Source organism: Oryzias latipes, chromosome 11, assembly GCF_053564925.1.
Source record: "Oryzias latipes strain Hd-rR chromosome 11, Olatipes_Hd-rR_3.1".
Lineage (NCBI taxonomy): Eukaryota > Metazoa > Chordata > Actinopteri > Beloniformes > Adrianichthyidae > Oryzias > Oryzias latipes.
Window position 1 is genome coordinate 2,442,372 of NC_136247.1, and position 21,373 is coordinate 2,463,744.

At 42.6% G+C, this 21,373-nt stretch overlaps 17 non-coding genes across 17 annotated transcripts; 8 read left to right on the plus strand and 9 right to left on the minus strand.

The window, feature by feature from the left end:
• The first annotated feature begins 447 nt into the window (after positions 1–447).
• trnan-guu (transfer RNA asparagine (anticodon GUU)) lies at positions 448–521 on the plus strand. Its single transcript has one exon. It is a non-coding gene; the product is annotated as a tRNA-Asn (tRNA).
• A 1,442-nt stretch (positions 522–1,963) lies between these two features.
• Positions 1,964–2,035, minus strand: trnad-guc (transfer RNA aspartic acid (anticodon GUC)). Its single transcript has one exon. It is a non-coding gene; the product is annotated as a tRNA-Asp (tRNA).
• A 1,723-nt stretch (positions 2,036–3,758) lies between these two features.
• On the minus strand, positions 3,759–3,830 carry trnad-guc (transfer RNA aspartic acid (anticodon GUC)). Its single transcript has one exon. It is a non-coding gene; the product is annotated as a tRNA-Asp (tRNA).
• Positions 3,831–4,037: 207 nt separating this feature from the next.
• Positions 4,038–4,111, plus strand: trnan-guu (transfer RNA asparagine (anticodon GUU)). The gene has a single exon. It is a non-coding gene; the product is annotated as a tRNA-Asn (tRNA).
• A 1,442-nt stretch (positions 4,112–5,553) lies between these two features.
• trnad-guc (transfer RNA aspartic acid (anticodon GUC)) lies at positions 5,554–5,625 on the minus strand. Its single transcript has one exon. It is a non-coding gene; the product is annotated as a tRNA-Asp (tRNA).
• A 1,723-nt stretch (positions 5,626–7,348) lies between these two features.
• trnad-guc (transfer RNA aspartic acid (anticodon GUC)) lies at positions 7,349–7,420 on the minus strand. The gene has a single exon. It is a non-coding gene; the product is annotated as a tRNA-Asp (tRNA).
• Positions 7,421–7,627: 207 nt separating this feature from the next.
• Positions 7,628–7,701, plus strand: trnan-guu (transfer RNA asparagine (anticodon GUU)). Its single transcript has one exon. It is a non-coding gene; the product is annotated as a tRNA-Asn (tRNA).
• A 1,442-nt stretch (positions 7,702–9,143) lies between these two features.
• Positions 9,144–9,215, minus strand: trnad-guc (transfer RNA aspartic acid (anticodon GUC)). Its single transcript has one exon. It is a non-coding gene; the product is annotated as a tRNA-Asp (tRNA).
• A 1,723-nt stretch (positions 9,216–10,938) lies between these two features.
• Positions 10,939–11,010, minus strand: trnad-guc (transfer RNA aspartic acid (anticodon GUC)). Its single transcript has one exon. It is a non-coding gene; the product is annotated as a tRNA-Asp (tRNA).
• A 207-nt stretch (positions 11,011–11,217) lies between these two features.
• trnan-guu (transfer RNA asparagine (anticodon GUU)) lies at positions 11,218–11,291 on the plus strand. The gene has a single exon. It is a non-coding gene; the product is annotated as a tRNA-Asn (tRNA).
• Positions 11,292–13,012: 1,721 nt separating this feature from the next.
• Positions 13,013–13,086, plus strand: trnan-guu (transfer RNA asparagine (anticodon GUU)). Its single transcript has one exon. It is a non-coding gene; the product is annotated as a tRNA-Asn (tRNA).
• Positions 13,087–14,528: 1,442 nt separating this feature from the next.
• trnad-guc (transfer RNA aspartic acid (anticodon GUC)) lies at positions 14,529–14,600 on the minus strand. The gene has a single exon. It is a non-coding gene; the product is annotated as a tRNA-Asp (tRNA).
• Positions 14,601–16,323: 1,723 nt separating this feature from the next.
• On the minus strand, positions 16,324–16,395 carry trnad-guc (transfer RNA aspartic acid (anticodon GUC)). The gene has a single exon. It is a non-coding gene; the product is annotated as a tRNA-Asp (tRNA).
• Positions 16,396–16,602: 207 nt separating this feature from the next.
• trnan-guu (transfer RNA asparagine (anticodon GUU)) lies at positions 16,603–16,676 on the plus strand. The gene has a single exon. It is a non-coding gene; the product is annotated as a tRNA-Asn (tRNA).
• A 1,441-nt stretch (positions 16,677–18,117) lies between these two features.
• On the minus strand, positions 18,118–18,189 carry trnad-guc (transfer RNA aspartic acid (anticodon GUC)). Its single transcript has one exon. It is a non-coding gene; the product is annotated as a tRNA-Asp (tRNA).
• A 207-nt stretch (positions 18,190–18,396) lies between these two features.
• trnan-guu (transfer RNA asparagine (anticodon GUU)) lies at positions 18,397–18,470 on the plus strand. The gene has a single exon. It is a non-coding gene; the product is annotated as a tRNA-Asn (tRNA).
• Positions 18,471–20,191: 1,721 nt separating this feature from the next.
• On the plus strand, positions 20,192–20,265 carry trnan-guu (transfer RNA asparagine (anticodon GUU)). Its single transcript has one exon. It is a non-coding gene; the product is annotated as a tRNA-Asn (tRNA).
• Positions 20,266–21,373: the final 1,108 nt, after the last annotated feature.

The following is a 21,373-nucleotide window of genomic DNA, read 5'->3' on the forward strand; positions in this document are numbered from 1 at the left end:
GTCATATTCAGTTTAACAAAAACATTTATTATACCACAACTTCTGACTGACATCACTCTAACCGGGGTTCGAACTCGTGACCAAAGGATTTCATCAGCTTGGACAGCGCTACACAAGCCACAGTTTGATTGGCTGACTATGCTGCAGTAGCTGCAATTTGATTGGCTGTTCCGTGTTACAGGTATATACGGCTGGCCCCCGCGTGACAGGCGGAGATACTGTCCACTATACTAACGAGGAACTGACACACTTGAACAAACATGTCGAAGATGGGTCACAGACGAGCTGGGATGCACACTTTGTTTCCTCAATGGATGAAGTGGCATGAAAAACCAATTCAAATGCAATCTCTCACAAACAGACTTTTTAGTCCATTTCAAATAAGAAATGACATGTCATCATTTACCAACAAGCACTATAATCAGAATGGTATTTTCCACACATGTTGTCTCTGTGGCGCAATAGGCTAGCGCGTTCGGCTGTTAACCGAAAGGTTGGTGGTTCAAGCCCACCCAGAGGCTTTGATTACTCCTGTCCTTCCTTCAATGCTAGTCTCATGTTTACTTCTATCTGGTTAGCTAATTTACTCAGTACTTTCATCCCTCAGCTCATGTAACTTTCTTAACTTCATATTCAAATCCAAATATTTCCCCAGACTCATGAAAATGCAAGAGTGGACACAAAGAGTGGGTGGGACAAGTGCTTTGGAACTTCAAAAGTACACAAAGCACAGGCCTCTTCTGTGCTGCTGCAACACACAGCCTGTTAATTTGGATGGACGCTCAAGCTTTCCCTAGGGCTGTAGGCTGAAGAACGTCCTGGCGCTGCCAACAGACATAGTTCCACTACATTGCAACTACTGAGTATCTTGGTTACTCCACAAGCAAAACACCTCAGTAGACGCCCTGCTTGACAATTCAGTTCAAAAAGAAAGGGCCTTTTTCTCAATTCAATCTTTGCCTTCTGAGCAAGCAAGCACTTGTTAGTTTCACACTTTCCAAAGCTGGTCCTGGAAGATGTCAGGATGGACGAGGAGTCCGACGCACTGCGCTATAGTTGCAGTCTCGTACTGGCACCTGTTTGAATGCAACTTCTGACATTCAGCCAGCAGTCATGCTTATGCTCAGCTGTCCTCAACAATGTAACAGTGCATTATATTTACTGTCAAGCAACATCACCAACAAACTTGGTTGATGTCAAGTCATTCAGACAAAACGGACCTGTTTCTCTTTGGACACTGTTGTCGGATGTGCTGGAAATGACGGAAAGACTGATCAATCCTTTCTGATTGCCTTTATCAGAAAACTATTTCTGAGGTTCTGTGTGGTTTGTTTTGTATTTGTTTATAAGAACTTCAATTATATGGAATTTTCAGTTTTAAAGTGAATGGAAAAGGACAAGATGGGATTTCCTGGCGGTGAGAATTGATCTCATCACCAAGGAAACAACTTCTTAGGTCTTTGTCAGACAAGTTACAAATTGTATTTGTCCTTATTCCGGGAGGATTAAGGGCTACCTGGCTGTCATTGGATGCTATTGAAAGAGGTGTCAAGTCATTGCATTAGAACAATCGGTCTGACGACTTAGCTGTAATGCACAGTGGGCATCTTGTTGAACTTACCAAAACCTAACCTTAATTGTGAGAAAACAATGTCATGTCCTTCTTTGAAAGCTGTCTTTGAAAAGAAGCAGAAATGTGACAAGTGCCATATAGGACAGAAGCACTAAAGCTTTAGATGTGGACAAATGTTGTGAAACAGACAGTGCATTTAGAATAAATATTTGAGTCACAAAGAATTGTGGGGTTCATGAATTACCTGTTGATTCTTGCAAAGAAGGCGGCCATTTTTGTGACACCACAGTGAGTGTGTAGGAGTTGATAGAGGTTTCACCAGCAAATAGGGGTTGGTGCAAGATAATGTGTTTTCTAGGAGCCAGTTGAAGGCTGAACTAGAACAGGGCTCTCCCCGTCAGGGAATCGAACCCTGGTCTTCCGCGTGACAGGCGGAGATACTGTCCACTATACTAACGAGGAACTGACACACTTGAACAAACATGTCGAAGATGGGTCACAGACGAGCTGGGATGCACACTTTGTTTCCTCAATGGATGAAGTGGCATGAAAAACCAATTCAAATGCAATCTCTCACAAACAGACTTTTTAGTCCATTTCAAATAAGAAATGACATGTCATCATTTACCAACAAGCACTATAATCAGAATGGTATTTTCCACACATGTTGTCTCTGTGGCGCAATAGGCTAGCGCGTTCGGCTGTTAACCGAAAGGTTGGTGATTCAAGCCCACCCAGAGGCGTTGATTACTCCTGTCCTTCCTTCAATGCTAGTCTCATGTTTACTTCTATCTGGTTAGCTAATTTACTCAGTAGTTTCATCCCTCAGCTCATGTAACTTTCTTAACTTCATATTCAAATCCAAATATTTCCCCAGACTCATGAAAATGCAAGAGTGGACACAAAGAGTGGGTGGGACAAGTGCTTTGGAACTTCAAAAGTACACAAAGCACAGGCCTCTTCTGTGCTGCTGCAACACACAGCCTGTTAATTTGGATGGACGCTCAAGCTTTCCCTAGGGCTGTAGGCTGAAGAACGTCCTGGCGCTGCCAACAGACATAGTTCCACTACATTGCAACTACTGAGTATCTTGGTTACTCCACAAGCAAAACACCTCAGTAGACGCCCTGCTTGATAATTCAGTTCAAAAAGAAAGGGCCTTTTTCTCAATTCAATCTTTGCCTTCTGAGCAAGCAAGCACTTGTTAGTTTCACACTTTCCAAAGCTGGTCCTGGAAGATGTCAGGATGGACGAGGAGTCCGACGCACTGCGCTATAGTTGCAGTCTCGTACTGGCACCTGTTTGAATGCAACTTCTGACATTCAGCCAGCAGTCATGCTTATGCTCAGCTGTCCTCAACAATGTAACAGTGCATTATATTTACTGTCAAGCAACATCACCAACAAACTTGGTTGATGTCAAGTCATTCAGACAAAACGGACCTGTTTCTCTTTGGACACTGTTGTCGGATGTGCTGGAAATGACGGAAAGACTGATCAATGCTTTCTGATTGCCTTTATCAGAAAACTCTTTCTGAGGTTCTGTGTGGTTTGTTTTGTATTTGTTTATAAGAACTTCAATTATATGGAATTTTCAGTTTTAAAGTGAATGGAAAAGGACAAGATGGGATTTCCTGGCGGTGAGAATTGATCTCATCACCAAGGAAACAACTTCTTAGGTCTTTGTCAGACAAGTTACAAATTGTATTTGTCCTTATTCCGGGAGGATTAAGGGCTACCTGGCTGTCATTGGATGCTATTGAAAGAAGTGTCAAGTCATTGCATTAGAACAATCGGTCTGACGACTTAGCTGTAATGCACAGTGGGCATCTTGTTGAACTTACCAAAACCTAACCTTAATTGTGAGAAAACAATGTCATGTCCTTCTTTGAAAGCTGTCTTTGAAAAGAAGCAGAAATGTGACAAGTGCCATATAGGACAGAAGCACTAAAGCTTTAGATGTGGACAAATGTTGTGAAACAGACAGTGCATTTAGAATAAATATTTGAGTCGCAAAGAATTGTGGGGTTCATGAATTACCTGTTGATTCTTGCAAAGAAGGCGGCCATTTTTGTGACACCACCGTGAGTGTGTAGGAGTTGATAGAGGTTTCACCAGCAAATAGGGGTTGGTGCAAGATAATGTGTTTTCTAGGAGCCAGTTGAAGGCTGAACTAGAAAAGGGCTCTCCCCGTCAGGGAATCGAACCCTGGTCTTCCGCGTGACAGGCGGAGATACTGTCCACTATACTAACGAGGAACTGACACACTTGAACAAACATGTCGGAGATGGGTCACAGACGAGCTGGGATGCACACTTTGTTTCCTCAATGGATGAAGTGGCATGAAAAACCAATTCAAATGCAATCTCTCACAAACAGACTTTTTAGTCCATTTCAAATAAGAAATGACATGTCATCATTTACCAACAAGCACTATAATCAGAATGGTATTTTCCACACATGTTGTCTCTGTGGCGCAATAGGCTAGCGCGTTCGGCTGTTAACCGAAAGGTTGGTGGTTCAAGCCCACCCAGAGGCTTTGATTACTCCTGTCCTTCCTTCAATGCTAGTCTCATGTTTACTTCTATCTGGTTAGCTAATTTACTCAGTACTTTCATCCCTCAGCTCATGTAACTTTCTTAACTTCATATTCAAATCCAAATATTTCCCCAGACTCATGAAAATGCAAGAGTGGACACAAAGAGTGGGTGGGACAAGTGCTTTGGAACTTCAAAAGTACACAAAGCACAGGCCTCTTCTGTGCTGCTGCAACACACAGCCTGTTAATTTGGATGGACGCTCAAGCTTTCCCTAGGGCTGTAGGCTGAAGAACGTCCTGGCGCTGCCAACAGACATAGTTCCACTACATTGCAACTACTGAGTATCTTGGTTACTCCACAAGCAAAACACCTCAGTAGACGCCCTGCTTGACAATTCAGTTCAAAAAGAAAGGGCCTTTTTCTCAATTCAATCTTTGCCTTCTGAGCAAGCAAGCACTTGTTAGTTTCACACTTTCCAAAGCTGGTCCTGGAAGATGTCAGGATGGACGAGGAGTCCGACGCACTGCGCTATAGTTGCAGTCTCGTACTGGCACCTGTTTGAATGCAACTTCTGACATTCAGCCAGCAGTCATGCTTATGCTCAGCTGTCCTCAACAATGTAACAGTGCATTATATTTACTGTCAAGCAACATCACCAACAAACTTGGTTGATGTCAAGTCATTCAGACAAAACGGACCTGTTTCTCTTTGGACACTGTTGTCGGATGTGCTGGAAATGACGGAAAGACTGATCAATCCTTTCTGATTGCCTTTATCAGAAAACTATTTCTGAGGTTCTGTGTGGTTTGTTTTGTATTTGTTTATAAGAACTTCAATTATATGGAATTTTCAGTTTTAAAGTGAATGGAAAAGGACAAGATGGGATTTCCTGGCGGTGAGAATTGATCTCATCACCAAGGAAACAACTTCTTAGGTCTTTGTCAGACAAGTTACAAATTGTATTTGTCCTTATTCCGGGAGGATTAAGGGCTACCTGGCTGTCATTGGATGCTATTGAAAGAAGTGTCAAGTCATTGCATTAGAACAATCGGTCTGACGACTTAGCTGTAATGCACAGTGGGCATCTTGTTGAACTTACCAAAACCTAACCTTAATTGTGAGAAAACAATGTCATGTCCTTCTTTGAAAGCTGTCTTTGAGAAGAAGCAGAAATGTGACAAGTGCCATATAGGACAGAAGCACTAAAGCTTTAGATGTGGACAAATGTTGTGAAACAGACAGTGCATTTAGAATAAATATTTGAGTCGCAAAGAATTGTGGGGTTCATGAATTACCTGTTGATTCTTGCAAAGAAGGCGGCCATTTTTGTGACACCACCGTGAGTGTGTAGGAGTTGATAGAGGTTTCACCAGCAAATAGGGGTTGGTGCAAGATAATGTGTTTTCTAGGAGCCAGTTGAAGGCTGAACTAGAAAAGGGCTCTCCCCGTCAGGGAATCGAACCCTGGTCTTCCGCGTGACAGGCGGAGATACTGTCCACTATACTAACGAGGAACTGACACACTTGAACAAACATGTCGAAGATGGGTCACAGACGAGCTGGGATGCACACTTTGTTTCCTCAATGGATGAAGTGGCATGAAAAACCAATTCAAATGCAATCTCTCACAAACAGACTTTTTAGTCCATTTCAAATAAGAAATGACATGTCATCATTTACCAACAAGCACTATAATCAGAATGGTATTTTCCACACATGTTGTCTCTGTGGCGCAATAGGCTAGCGCGTTCGGCTGTTAACCGAAAGGTTGGTGATTCAAGCCCACCCAGAGGCGTTGATTACTCCTGTCCTTCCTTCAATGCTAGTCTCATGTTTACTTCTATCTGGTTAGCTAATTTACTCAGTACTTTCATCCCTCAGCTCATGTAACTTTCTTAACTTCATATTCAAATCCAAATATTTCCCCAGACTCATGAAAATGCAAGAGTGGACACAAAGAGTGGGTGGGACAAGTGCTTTGGAACTTCAAAAGTACACAAAGCACAGGCCTCTTCTGTGCTGCTGCAACACACAGCCTGTTAATTTGGATGGACGCTCAAGCTTTCCCTAGGGCTGTAGGCTGAAGAACGTCCTGGCGCTGCCAACAGACATAGTTCCACTACATTGCAACTACTGAGTATCTTGGTTACTCCACAAGCAAAACACCTCAGTAGACGCCCTGCTTGATAATTCAGTTCAAAAAGAAAGGGCCTTTTTCTCAATTCAATCTTTGCCTTCTGAGCAAGCAAGCACTTGTTAGTTTCACACTTTCCAAAGCTGGTCCTGGAAGATGTCAGGATGGACGAGGAGTCCGACGCACTGCGCTATAGTTGCAGTCTCGTACTGGCACCTGTTTGAATGCAACTTCTGACATTCAGCCAGCAGTCATGCTTATGCTCAGCTGTCCTCAACAATGTAACAGTGCATTATATTTACTGTCAAGCAACATCACCAACAAACTTGGTTGATGTCAAGTCATTCAGACAAAACGGACCTGTTTCTCTTTGGACACTGTTGTCGGATGTGCTGGAAATGACGGAAAGACTGATCAATGCTTTCTGATTGCCTTTATCAGAAAACTCTTTCTGAGGTTCTGTGTGGTTTGTTTTGTATTTGTTTATAAGAACTTCAATTATATGGAATTTTCAGTTTTAAAGTGAATGGAAAAGGACAAGATGGGATTTCCTGGCGGTGAGAATTGATCTCATCACCAAGGAAACAACTTCTTAGGTCTTTGTCAGACAAGTTACAAATTGTATTTGTCCTTATTCCGGGAGGATTAAGGGCTACCTGGCTGTCATTGGATGCTATTGAAAGAAGTGTCAAGTCATTGCATTAGAACAATCGGTCTGACGACTTAGCTGTAATGCACAGTGGGCATCTTGTTGAACTTACCAAAACCTAACCTTAATTGTGAGAAAACAATGTCATGTCCTTCTTTGAAAGCTGTCTTTGAAAAGAAGCAGAAATGTGACAAGTGCCATATAGGACAGAAGCACTAAAGCTTTAGATGTGGACAAATGTTGTGAAACAGACAGTGCATTTAGAATAAATATTTGAGTCGCAAAGAATTGTGGGGTTCATGAATTACCTGTTGATTCTTGCAAAGAAGGCGGCCATTTTTGTGACACCACCGTGAGTGTGTAGGAGTTGATAGAGGTTTCACCAGCAAATAGGGGTTGGTGCAAGATAATGTGTTTTCTAGGAGCCAGTTGAAGGCTGAACTAGAAAAGGGCTCTCCCCGTCAGGGAATCGAACCCTGGTCTTCCGCGTGACAGGCGGAGATACTGTCCACTATACTAACGAGGAACTGACACACTTGAACAAACATGTCGAAGATGGGTCACAGACGAGCTGGGATGCACACTTTGTTTCCTCAATGGATGAAGTGGCATGAAAAACCAATTCAAATGCAATCTCTCACAAACAGACTTTTTAGTCCATTTCAAATAAGAAATGACATGTCATCATTTACCAACAAGCACTATAATCAGAATGGTATTTTCCACACATGTTGTCTCTGTGGCGCAATAGGCTAGCGCGTTCGGCTGTTAACCGAAAGGTTGGTGGTTCAAGCCCACCCAGAGGCTTTGATTACTCCTGTCCTTCCTTCAATGCTAGTCTCATGTTTACTTCTATCTGGTTAGCTAATTTACTCAGTACTTTCATCCCTCAGCTCATGTAACTTTCTTAACTTCATATTCAAATCCAAATATTTCCCCAGACTCATGAAAATGCAAGAGTGGACACAAAGAGTGGGTGGGACAAGTGCTTTGGAACTTCAAAAGTACACAAAGCACAGGCCTCTTCTGTGCTGCTGCAACACACAGCCTGTTAATTTGGATGGACGCTCAAGCTTTCCCTAGGGCTGTAGGCTGAAGAACGTCCTGGCGCTGCCAACAGACATAGTTCCACTACATTGCAACTACTGAGTATCTTGGTTACTCCACAAGCAAAACACCTCAGTAGACGCCCTGCTTGACAATTCAGTTCAAAAAGAAAGGGCCTTTTTCTCAATTCAATCTTTGCCTTCTGAGCAAGCAAGCACTTGTTGGTTTCACACTTTCCAAAGCTGGTCCTGGAAGATGTCAGGATGGACGAGGAGTCCGACGCACTGCGCTATAGTTGCAGTCTCGTACTGGCACGTGTTTGAATGCAACTTCTGACATTCAGCCAGCAGTCATGCTTATGCTCAGCTGTCCTCAACAATGTAACAGTGCATTATATTTACTGTCAAGCAACATCACCAACAAACTTGGTTGATGTCAAGTCATTCAGACAAAACGGACCTGTTTCTCTTTGGAGACTGTTGTCGGATGTGCTGGAAATGACGGAAAGACTGATCAATCCTTTCTGATTGCCTTTATCAGAAAACTCTTTCTGAGGTTCTGTGTGGTTTGTTTTGTATTTGTTTATAAGAACTTCAATTACATGGAATTTTAAGTTTTAAAGTGAATGGAAAAGGACAAGATGGGATTTCCTGGCGGTGAGAATTGATCTCATCACCAAGGAAACAACTTCTTAGGTCTTTGTCAGACAAGTTACAAATTGTATTTGTCCTTATTCCGGGAGGATTAAGGGCTACCTGGCTGTCATTGGATGCTATTGAAAGAAGTGTCAAGTCATTGCATTAGAACAATCGGTCTGACGACTTAGCTGTAATGCACAGTGGGCATCTTGTTGAACTTACCAAAACCTAACCTTAATTGTGAGAAAACAATGTCATGTCCTTCTTTGAAAGCTGTCTTTGAAAAGAAGCAGAAATGTGACAAGTGCCATATAGGACAGAAGCACTAAAGCTTTAGATGTGGACAAATGTTGTGAAACAGACAGTGCATTTAGAATAAATATTTGAGTCGCAAAGAATTGTGGGGTTCATGAATTACCTGTTGATTCTTGCAAAGAAGGCGGCCATTTTTGTGACACCACAGTGAGTGTGTAGGAATTGATAGAGGTTTCACCAGCAAATAGGGGTTGGTGCAAGATAATGTGTTTTCTAGGAGCCAGTTGAAGGCTGAACTAGAAAAGGGCTCTCCCCGTCAGGGAATCGAACCCTGGTCTTCCGCGTGACAGGCGGAGATACTGTCCACTATACTAACGAGGAACTGACACACTTGAACAAACATGTCGAAGATGGGTCACAGACGAGCTGGGATGCACACTTTGTTTCCTCAATGGATGAAGTGGCATGAAAAACCAATTCAAATGCAATCTCTCACAAACAGACTTTTTAGTCCATTTCAAATAAGAAATGACATGTCATCATTTACCAACAAGCACTATAATCAGAATGGTATTTTCCACACATGTTGTCTCTGTGGCGCAATAGGCTAGCGCGTTCGGCTGTTAACCGAAAGGTTGGTGATTCAAGCCCACCCAGAGGCGTTGATTACTCCTGTCCTTCCTTCAATGCTAGTCTCATGTTTACTTCTATCTGGTTAGCTAATTTACTCAGTACTTTCATCCCTCAGCTCATGTAACTTTCTTAACTTCATATTCAAATCCAAATATTTCCCCAGACTCATGAAAATGCAAGAGTGGACACAAAGAGTGGGTGGGACAAGTGCTTTGGAACTTCAAAAGTACACAAAGCACAGGCCTCTTCTGTGCTGCTGCAACACACAGCCTGTTAATTTGGATGGACGCTCAAGCTTTCCCTAGGGCTGTAGGCTGAAGAACGTCCTGGCGCTGCCAACAGACATAGTTCCACTACATTGCAACTACTGAGTATCTTGGTTACTCCACAAGCAAAACACCTCAGTAGACGCCCTGCTTGACAATTCAGTTCAAAAAGAAAGGGCCTTTTTCTCAATTCAATCTTTGCCTTCTGAGCAAGCAAGCACTTGTTAGTTTCACACTTTCCAAAGCTGGTCCTGGAAGATGTCAGGATGGACGAGGAGTCCGACGCACTGCGCTATAGTTGCAGTCTCGTACTGGCACCTGTTTGAATGCAACTTCTGACATTCAGCCAGCAGTCATGCTTATGCTCAGCTGTCCTCAACAATGTAACAGTGCATTATATTTACTGTCAAGCAACATCACCAACAAACTTGGTTGATGTCAAGTCATTCAGACAAAACGGACCTGTTTCTCTTTGGACACTGTTGTCGGATGTGCTGGAAATGACGGAAAGACTGATCAATGCTTTCTGATTGCCTTTATCAGAAAACTCTTTCTGAGGTTCTGTGTGGTTTGTTTTGTATTTGTTTATAAGAACTTCAATTATATGGAATTTTCAGTTTTAAAGTGAATGGAAAAGGACAAGATGGGATTTCCTGGCGGTGAGAATTGATCTCATCACCAAGGAAACAACTTCTTAGGTCTTTGTCAGACAAGTTACAAATTGTATTTGTCCTTATTCCGGGAGGATTAAGGGCTACCTGGCTGTCATTGGATGCTATTGAAAGAAGTGTCAAGTCATTGCATTAGAACAATCGGTCTGACGACTTAGCTGTAATGCACAGTGGGCATCTTGTTGAACTTACCAAAACCTAACCTTAATTGTGAGAAAACAATGTCATGTCCTTCTTTGAAAGCTGTCTTTGAAAAGAAGCAGAAATGTGACAAGTGCCATATAGGACAGAAGCACTAAAGCTTTAGATGTGGACAAATGTTGTGAAACAGACAGTGCATTTAGAATAAATATTTGAGTCGCAAAGAATTGTGGGGTTCATGAATTACCTGTTGATTCTTGCAAAGAAGGCGGCCATTTTTGTGACACCACCGTGAGTGTGTAGGAGTTGATAGAGGTTTCACCAGCAAATAGGGGTTGGTGCAAGATAATGTGTTTTCTAGGAGCCAGTTGAAGGCTGAACTAGAAAAGGGCTCTCCCCGTCAGGGAATCGAACCCTGGTCTTCCGCGTGACAGGCGGAGATACTGTCCACTATACTAACGAGGAACTGACACACTTGAACAAACATGTCGGAGATGGGTCACAGACGAGCTGGGATGCACACTTTGTTTCCTCAATGGATGAAGTGGCATGAAAAACCAATTCAAATGCAATCTCTCACAAACAGACTTTTTAGTCCATTTCAAATAAGAAATGACATGTCATCATTTACCAACAAGCACTATAATCAGAATGGTATTTTCCACACATGTTGTCTCTGTGGCGCAATAGGCTAGCGCGTTCGGCTGTTAACCGAAAGGTTGGTGGTTCAAGCCCACCCAGAGGCTTTGATTACTCCTGTCCTTCCTTCAATGCTAGTCTCATGTTTACTTCTATCTGGTTAGCTAATTTACTCAGTACTTTCATCCCTCAGCTCATGTAACTTTCTTAACTTCATATTCAAATCCAAATATTTCCCCAGACTCATGAAAATGCAAGAGTGGACACAAAGAGTGGGTGGGACAAGTGCTTTGGAACTTCAAAAGTACACAAAGCACAGGCCTCTTCTGTGCTGCTGCAACACACAGCCTGTTAATTTGGATGGACGCTCAAGCTTTCCCTAGGGCTGTAGGCTGAAGAACGTCCTGGCGCTGCCAACAGACATAGTTCCACTACATTGCAACTACTGAGTATCTTGGTTACTCCACAAGCAAAACACCTCAGTAGACGCCCTGCTTGACAATTCAGTTCAAAAAGAAAGGGCCTTTTTCTCAATTCAATCTTTGCCTTCTGAGCAAGCAAGCACTTGTTAGTTTCACACTTTCCAAAGCTGGTCCTGGAAGATGTCAGGATGGACGAGGAGTCCGACGCACTGCGCTATAGTTGCAGTCTCGTACTGGCACCTGTTTGAATGCAACTTCTGACATTCAGCCAGCAGTCATGCTTATGCTCAGCTGTCCTCAACAATGTAACAGTGCATTATATTTACTGTCAAGCAACATCACCAACAAACTTGGTTGATGTCAAGTCATTCAGACAAAACGGACCTGTTTCTCTTTGGACACTGTTGTCGGATGTGCTGGAAATGACGGAAAGACTGATCAATCCTTTCTGATTGCCTTTATCAGAAAACTATTTCTGAGGTTCTGTGTGGTTTGTTTTGTATTTGTTTATAAGAACTTCAATTATATGGAATTTTCAGTTTTAAAGTGAATGGAAAAGGACAAGATGGGATTTCCTGGCGGTGAGAATTGATCTCATCACCAAGGAAACAACTTCTTAGGTCTTTGTCAGACAAGTTACAAATTGTATTTGTCCTTATTCCGGGAGGATTAAGGGCTACCTGGCTGTCATTGGATGCTATTGAAAGAAGTGTCAAGTCATTGCATTAGAACAATCGGTCTGACGACTTAGCTGTAATGCACAGTGGGCATCTTGTTGAACTTACCAAAACCTAACCTTAATTGTGAGAAAACAATGTCATGTCCTTCTTTGAAAGCTGTCTTTGAAAAGAAGCAGAAATGTGACAAGTGCCATATAGGACAGAAGCACTAAAGCTTTAGATGTGGACAAATGTTGTGAAACAGACAGTGCATTTAGAATAAATATTTGAGTCACAAAGAATTGTGGGGTTCATGAATTACCTGTTGATTCTTGCAAAGAAGGCGGCCATTTTTGTGACACCACCGTGAGTGTGTAGGAGTTGATAGAGGTTTCACCAGCAAATAGGGGTTGGTGCAAGATAATGTGTTTTCTAGGAGCCAGTTGAAGGCTGAACTAAAAAAGGGCTCCCCCCGTCAGGGAATCGAACCCTGGTCTTCCGCGTGACAGGCGGAGATACTGTCCACTATACTAACGAGGAACTGACACACTTGAACAAACATGTCGAAGATGGGTCACAGCCGAGCTGGGATGCACACTTTGTTTCCTCAATGGGTGAAGTGGCATGAAAAACCAATTCAAATGCAATCTCTCACAAACAGACTTTTTAGTCCATTTCAAATAAGAAATGACATGTCATCATTTACCAACAAGCACTATAATCAGAATGGTATTTTCCACACATGTTGTCTCTGTGGCGCAATAGGCTAGCGCGTTCGGCTGTTAACCGAAAGGTTGGTGGTTCAAGCCCACCCAGAGGCTTTGATTACTCCTGTCCTTCCTTCAATGCTAGTCTCATGTTTACTTCTATCTGGTTAGCTAATTTACTCAGTACTTTCATCCCTCAGCTCATGTAACTTTCTTAATTTCATATTCAAATCCAAATATTTCCCCAGACTCATGAAAATGCAAGAGTGGACACAAAGAGTGGGTGGGACAAGTGCTTTGGAACTTCAAAAGTACACAAAGCACAGTCCTCTTCTGTGCTGCTGCAACACACAGCCTGTTAATTTGGATGGACGCTCAAGCTTTCCCTAGGGCTGTAGGCTGAAGAACGTCCTGGCGCTGCCAACAGACATAGTTCCACTACATTGCAACTACTGAGTATCTTGGTTACTCCACAAGCAAAACACCTCAGTAGACGCCCTGCTTGACAATTCAGTTCAAAAAGAAAGGGCCTTTTTCTCAATTCAATCTTTGCCTTCTGAGCAAGCAAGCACTTGTTAGTTTCACACTTTCCAAAGCTGGTCCTGGAAGATGTCAGGATGGACGAGGAGTCCGACGCACTGCGCTATAGTTGCAGTCTCGTACTGGCACCTGTTTGAATGCAACTTCTGACATTCAGCCAGCAGTCATGCTTATGCTCAGCTGTCCTCAACAATGTAACAGTGCATTATATTTACTGTCAAGCAACATCACCAACAAACTTGGTTGATGTCAAGTCATTCAGACAAAACGGACCTGTTTCTCTTTGGAGACTGTTTTCGGATGTGCTGGAAATGACGGAAAGACTGATCAATGCTTTCTGATTGCCTTTATCAGAAAACTCTTTCTGAGGTTCTGTGTGGTTTGTTTTGTATTTGTTTATAAGAACTTCAATTATATGGAATTTTAAGTTTTAAAGTGAATGGAAAAGGACAAGATGGGATTTCCTGGCGGTGAGAATTGATCTCATCACCAAGGAAACAACTTCTTAGGTCTTTGTCAGACAAGTTACAAATTGTATTTGTCCTTATTCCGGGAGGATTAAGGGCTACCTGGCTGTCATTGGATGCTATTGAAAGAGGTGTCAAGTCATTGCATTAGAACAATCGGTCTGACGACTTAGCTGTAATGCACAGTGGGCATCTTGTTGAACTTACCAAAACCTAACCTTAATTGTGAGAAAACAATGTCATGTCCTTCTTTGAAAGCTGTCTTTGAGAAGAAGCAGAAATGTGACAAGTGCCATATAGGACAGAAGCACTAAAGCTTTAGATGTGGACAAATGTTGTGAAACAGACAGTGCATTTAGAATAAATATTTGAGTCGCAAAGAATTGTGGGGTTCATGAATTACCTGTTGATTCTTGCAAAGAAGGCGGCCATTTTTGTGACACCACCGTGAGTGTGTAGGAGTTGATAGAGGTTTCACCAGCAAATAGGGGTTGGTGCAAGATAATGTGTTTTCTAGGAGCCGGTTGAAGGCTGAACTAGAAAAGGGCTCTCCCCGTCAGGGAATCGAACCCTGGTCTTCCGCGTGACAGGCGGAGATACTGTCCACTATACTAACGAGGAACTGACACACTTGAACAAACATGTCGAAGATGGGTCACAGACGAGCTGGGATGCACACTTTGTTTCCTCAATGGATGAAGTGGCATGAAAAACCAATTCAAATGCAATCTCTCACAAACAGACTTTTTAGTCCATTTCAAATAAGAAATGACATGTCATCATTTACCAACAAGCACTATAATCAGAATGGTATTTTCCACACATGTTGTCTCTGTGGCGCAATAGGCTAGCGCGTTCGGCTGTTAACCGAAAGGTTGGTGATTCAAGCCCACCCAGAGGCGTTGATTACTCCTGTCCTTCCTTCAATGCTAGTCTCATGTTTACTTCTATCTGGTTAGCTAATTTACTCAGTACTTTCATCCCTCAGCTCATGTAACTTTCTTAACTTCATATTCAAATCCAAATATTTCCCCAGACTCATGAAAATGCAAGAGTGGACACAAAGAGTGGGTGGGACAAGTGCTTTGGAACTTCAAAAGTACACAAAGCACAGGCCTCTTCTGTGCTGCTGCAACACACAGCCTGTTAATTTGGATGGACGCTCAAGCTTTCCCTAGGGCTGTAGGCTGAAGAACGTCCTGGCGCTGCCAACAGACATAGTTCCACTACATTGCAACTACTGAGTATCTTGGTTACTCCACAAGCAAAACACCTCAGTAGACGCCCTGCTTGACAATTCAGTTCAAAAAGAAAGGGCCTTTTTCTCAATTCAATCTTTGCCTTCTGAGCAAGCAAGCACTTGTTAGTTTCACACTTTCCAAAGCTGGTCCTGGAAGATGTCAGGATGGACGAGGAGTCCGACGCACTGCGCTATAGTTGCAGTCTCGTACTGGCACCTGTTTGAATGCAACTTCTGACATTCAGCCAGCAGTCATGCTTATGCTCAGCTGTCCTCAACAATGTAACAGTGCATTATATTTACTGTCAAGCAACATCACCAACAAACTTGGTTGATGTCAAGTCATTCAGACAAAACGGACCTGTTTCTCTTTGGAGACTGTTGTCGGATGTGCTGGAAATGACGGAAAGACTGATCAATGCTTTCTGATTGCCTTTATCAGAAAACTCTTTCTGAGGTTCTGTGTGGTTTGTTTTGTATTTGTTTATAAGAACTTCAATTATATGGAATTTTCAGTTTTAAAGTGAATGGAAAAGGACAAGATGGGATTTCCTGGCGGTGAGAATTGATCTCATCACCAAGGAAACAACTTTTTAGGTCTTTGTCAGACAAGTTACAAATTGTATTTGTCCTTATTCCGGGAGGATTAAGGGCTACCTGGCTGTCATTGGATGCTATTGAAAGAGGTGTCAAGTCATTGCATTAGAACAATCGGTCTGACGACTTAGCTGTAATGCACAGTGGGCATCTTGTTGAACTTACCAAAACCTAACCTTAATTGTGAGAAAACAATGTCATGTCCTTCTTTGAAAGCTGTCTTTGAGAAGAAGCAGAAATGTGACAAGTGCCATATAGGACAGAAGCACTAAAGCTTTAGATGTGGACAAATGTTGTGAAACAGACAGTGCATTTAGAATAAATATTTGAGTCGCAAAGAATTGTGGGGTTCATGAATTACCTGTTGATTCTTGCAAAGAAGGCGGCCATTTTTGTGACACCACCGTGAGTGTGTAGGAGTTGATAGAGGTTTCACCAGCAAATAGGGGTTGGTGCAAGATAATGTGTTTTCTAGGAGCCGGTTGAAGGCTGAACTAGAAAAGGGCTCTCCCCGTCAGGGAATCGAACCCTGGTCTTCCGCGTGACAGGCGGAGATACTGTCCACTATACTAACGAGGAACTGACACACTTGAACAAACATGTCGAAGATGGGTCACAGACGAGCTGGGATGCACACTTTGTTTCCTCAATGGATGAAGTGGCATGAAAAACCAATTCAAATGCAATCTCTCACAAACAGACTTTTTAGTCCATTTCAAATAAGAAATGACATGTCGTCATTTACCAACAAGCACTATAATCAGAATGGTATTTTCCACACATGTTGTCTCTGTGGCGCAATAGGCTAGCGCGTTCGGCTGTTAACCGAAAGGTTGGTGGTTTAAGCCCACCCAGAGGCGTTGATTACTCCTGTCCTTCCTTCAATGCTAGTCTCATGTTTACTTCTATCTGGTTAGCTAATTTACTCAGTACTTTCATCCCTCAGCTCATGTAACTTTCTTAACTTCATATTCAAATCCAAATATTTCCCCAGACTCATGAAAATGCAAGAGTGGAAACAAAGAGTGGGTGGGACAAGTGCTTTGGAACTTCAAAACTACACAAAGCACAGGCCTCTTCTGTGCTGCTGCAACACACAGCCTGTTAATTTGGATGGACGCTCAAGCTTTCCCTAGGGCTGTAGGCTGAAGAACGTCCTGGCGCTGCCAACAGACATAGTTCCACTACATTGCAACTACTGAGTATCTTGGTTACTCCACAAGCAAAACACCTCAGTAGACGCCCTGCTTGACAATTCAGTTCAAAAAGAAAGGGCCTTTTTCTCAATTCAATCTTTGCCTTCTGAGCAAGCAAGCATTGTTGGTTTCACACTTTCCAAAGCTGGTCCTGGAAGATGTCAGGATGGACGAGGAGTCCGACGCACTGCGCTATAGTTGCAGTCTCGTACTGGCACGTGTTTGAATGCAACTTCTGACATTCAGCCAGCAGTCATGCTTATGCTCAGCTGTCCTCAACAATGTAACAGTGCATTATATTTACTGTCAAGCAACATCACCAACAAACTTGGTTGATGTCAAGTCATTCAGACAAAACGGACCTGTTTCTCTTTGGAGACTGTTGTCGGATGTGCTGGAAATGACGGAAAGACTGATCAATCCTTTCTGATTGCCTTTATCAGAAAACTCTTTCTGAGGTTCTGTGTGGTTTGTTTTGTATTTGTTTATAAGAACTTCAATTACATGGAATTTTCAGTTTTAAAGTGAATGGAAAAGGACAAGATGGGATTTCCTGGCGGTGAGAATTGATCTCATCACCAAGGAAACAACTTCTTAGGTCTTTGTCAGACAAGTTACAAATTGTATTTGTCCTTATTCCGGGAGGATTAAGGGCTACCTGGCTGTCATTGGATGCTATTGAAAGAAGTGTCAAGTCATTGCATTAGAACAATCGGTCTGACGACTTAGCTGTAATGCACAGTGGGCATCTTGTTGAACTTACCAAAACCTAACCTTAATTGTGAGAAAACAATGTCATGTCCTTCTTTGAAAGCTGTCTTTGAAAAGAAGCAGAAATGTGACAAGTGCCATATAGGACAGAAGCACTAAAGCTTTAGATGTGGACAAATGTTGTGAAACAGACAGTGCATTTAGAATAAATATTTGAGTCGCAAAGAATTGTGGGGTTCATGAATTACCTGTTGATTCTTGCAAAGAAGGCGGCCATTTTTGTGACACCACAGTGAGTGTGTAGGAATTGATAGAGGTTTCACCAGCAAATAGGGGTTGGTGCAAGATAATGTGTTTTCTAGGAGCCAGTTGAAGGCTGAACTAGAAAAGGGCTCTCCCCGTCAGGGAATCGAACCCTGGTCTTCCGCGTGACAGGCGGAGATACTGTCCACTATACTAACGAGGAACTGACACACTTGAACAAACATGTCGAAGATGGGTCACAGACGAGCTGGGATGCACACTTTGTTTCCTCAATGGATGAAGTGGCATGAAAAACCAATTCAAATGCAATCTCTCACAAACAGACTTTTTAGTCCATTTCAAATAAGAAATGACATGTCATCATTTACCAACAAGCACTATAATCAGAATGGTATTTTCCACACATGTTGTCTCTGTGGCGCAATAGGCTAGCGCGTTCGGCTGTTAACCAAAAGGTTGGTGGTTCAAGCCCACCCAGAGGCGTTGATTACTCCTGTCCTTCCTTCAATGCTAGTCTCATGTTTACTTCTATCTGGTTAGCTAATTTACTCAGTACTTTCATCCCTCAGCTCATGTAACTTTCTTAACTTCATATTCAAATCCAAATATTTCCCCAGACTCATGAAAATGCAAGAGTGGACACAAAGAGTGGGTGGGACAAGTGCTTTGGAACTTCAAAAGTACACAAAGCACAGGCCTCTTCTGTGCTGCTGCAACACACAGCCTGTTAATTTGGATGGACGCTCAAGCTTTCCCTAGGGCTGTAGGCTGAAGAACGTCCTGGCGCTGCCAACAGACATAGTTCCACTACATTGCAACTACTGAGTATCTTGGTTACTCCACAAGCAAAACACCTCAGTAGACGCCCTGCTTGACAATTCAGTTCAAAAAGAAAGGGCCTTTTTCTCAATTCAATCTTTGCCTTCTGAGCAAGCAAGCACTTGTTAGTTTCACACTTTCCAAAGCTGGTCCTGGAAGATGTCAGGATGGACGAGGAGTCCGACGCACTGCGCTATAGTTGCAGTCTCGTACTGGCACCTGTTTGAATGCAACTTCTGACATTCAGCCAGCAGTCATGCTTATGCTCAGCTGTCCTCAACAATGTAACAGTGCATTATATTTACTGTCAAGCAACATCACCAACAAACTTGGTTGATGTCAAGTCATTCAGACAAAACGGACCTGTTTCTCTTTGGAGACTGTTGTCGGATGTGCTGGAAATGACGGAAAGACTGATCAATGCTTTCTGATTGCCTTTATCAGAAAACTCTTTCTGAGGTTCTGTGTGGTTTGTTTTGTATTTGTTTATAAGAACTTCAATTATATGGAATTTTCAGTTTTAAAGTGAATGGAAAAGGACAAGATGGGATTTCCTGGCGGTGAGAATTGATCTCATCACCAAGGAAACAACTTTTTAGGTCTTTGTCAGACAAGTTACAAATTGTATTTGTCCTTATTCCGGGAAGATTAAGGGCTACCTGGCTGTCATTGGATGCTATTGAAAGAGGTGTCAAGTCATTGCATTAGAACAATCGGTCTGACGACTTAGCTGTAATGCACAGTGGGCATCTTGTTGAACTTACCAAAACCTAACCTTAATTGTGAGAAAACAATGTCATGTCCTTCTTTGAAAGCTGTCTTTGAGAAGAAGCAGAAATGTGACAAGTGCCATATAGGACAGAAGCACTAAAGCTTTAGATGTGGACAAATGTTGTGAAACAGACAGTGCATTTAGAATAAATATTTGAGTCGCAAAGAATTGTGGGGTTCATGAATTACCTGTTGATTCTTGCAAAGAAGGCGGCCATTTTTGTGACACCACCGTGAGTGTGTAGGAGTTGATAGAGGTTTCACCAGCAAATAGGGGTTGGTGCAAGATAATGTGTTTTCTAGGAGCCAGTTGAAGGCTGAACTAGAAAAGGGCTCTCCCTGTCAGGGAATCGAACCCTGGTCTTCCGCGTGACAGGCGGAGATACTGTCCACTATACTAACGAGGAACTGACACACTTGAACAAACATGTCGAAGATGGGTCACAGACGAGCTGGGATGCACACTTTGTTTCCTCAATGGATGATGTGGCATGAAAAACCAATTCAAATGCAATCTCTCACAAACAGACTTTTTAGTCCATTTCAAATAAGAAATGACATGTCGTCATTTACCAACAAGCACTATAATCAGAATGGTATTTTCCACACATGTTGTCTCTGTGGCGCAATAGGCTAGCGCGTTCGGCTGTTAACCGAAAGGTTGGTGGTTTAAGCCCACCCAGAGGCGTTGATTACTCCTGTCCTTCCTTCAATGCTAGTCTCATGTTTACTTCTATCTGGTTAGCTAATTTACTCAGTACTTTCATCCCTCAGCTCATGTAACTTTCTTAACTTCATATTCAAATCCAAATATTTCCCCAGACTCATGAAAATGCAAGAGTGGACACAAAGAGTGGGTGGGACAAGTGCTTTGGAACTTCAAAAGTACACAAAGCACAGGCCTCTTCTGTGCTGCTGCAACACACAGCCTGTTAATTTGGATGGACGCTCAAGCTTTCCCTAGGGCTGTAGGCTGAATAACGTCCTGGCGCTGCCAACAGACATAGTTCCACTACATTGCAACTACTGAGTATCTTGGTTACTCCACAAGCAAAACACCTCAGTAGACGCCCTGCTTGACAATTCAGTTCAAAAAGAAAGGGCCTTTTTCTCAATTCAATCTTTGCCTTCTGAGCAAGCAAGCACTTGTTAGTTTCACACTTTCCAAAGCTGGTCCTGGAAGATGTCAGGATGGACGAGGAGTCCGACGCACTGCGCTATAGTTGCAGTCTCGTACTGGCACCTGTTTGAATGCAACTTCTGACATTCAGCCAGCAGTCATGCTTATGCTCAGCTGTCCTCAACAATGTAACAGTGCATTATATTTACTGTCAAGCAACATCACCAACAAACTTGGTTGATGTCAAGTCATTCAGACAAAACGGACCTGTTTCTCTTTGGAGACTGTTGTCGGATGTGCTGGAAATGACGGAAAGACTGATCAATGCTTTCTGATTGCCTTTATCAGAAAACTCTTTCTGAGGTTCTGTGTGGTTTGTTTTGTATTTGTTTATAAGAACTTCAATTATATGGAATTTTCAGTTTTAAAGTGAATGGAAAAGGACAAGATGGGATTTCCTGGCGGTGAGAATTGATCTCATCACCAAGGAAACAACTTCTTAGGTCTTTGTCAGACAAGTTACAAATTGTATTTGTCCTTATTCCGGGAGGATTAAGGGCTACCTGGCTGTCATTGGATGCTATTGAAAGAGGTGTCAAGTCATTGCATTAGAACAATCGGTCTGACGACTTAGCTGTAATGCACAGTGGGCATCTTGTTGAACTTACCAAAACCT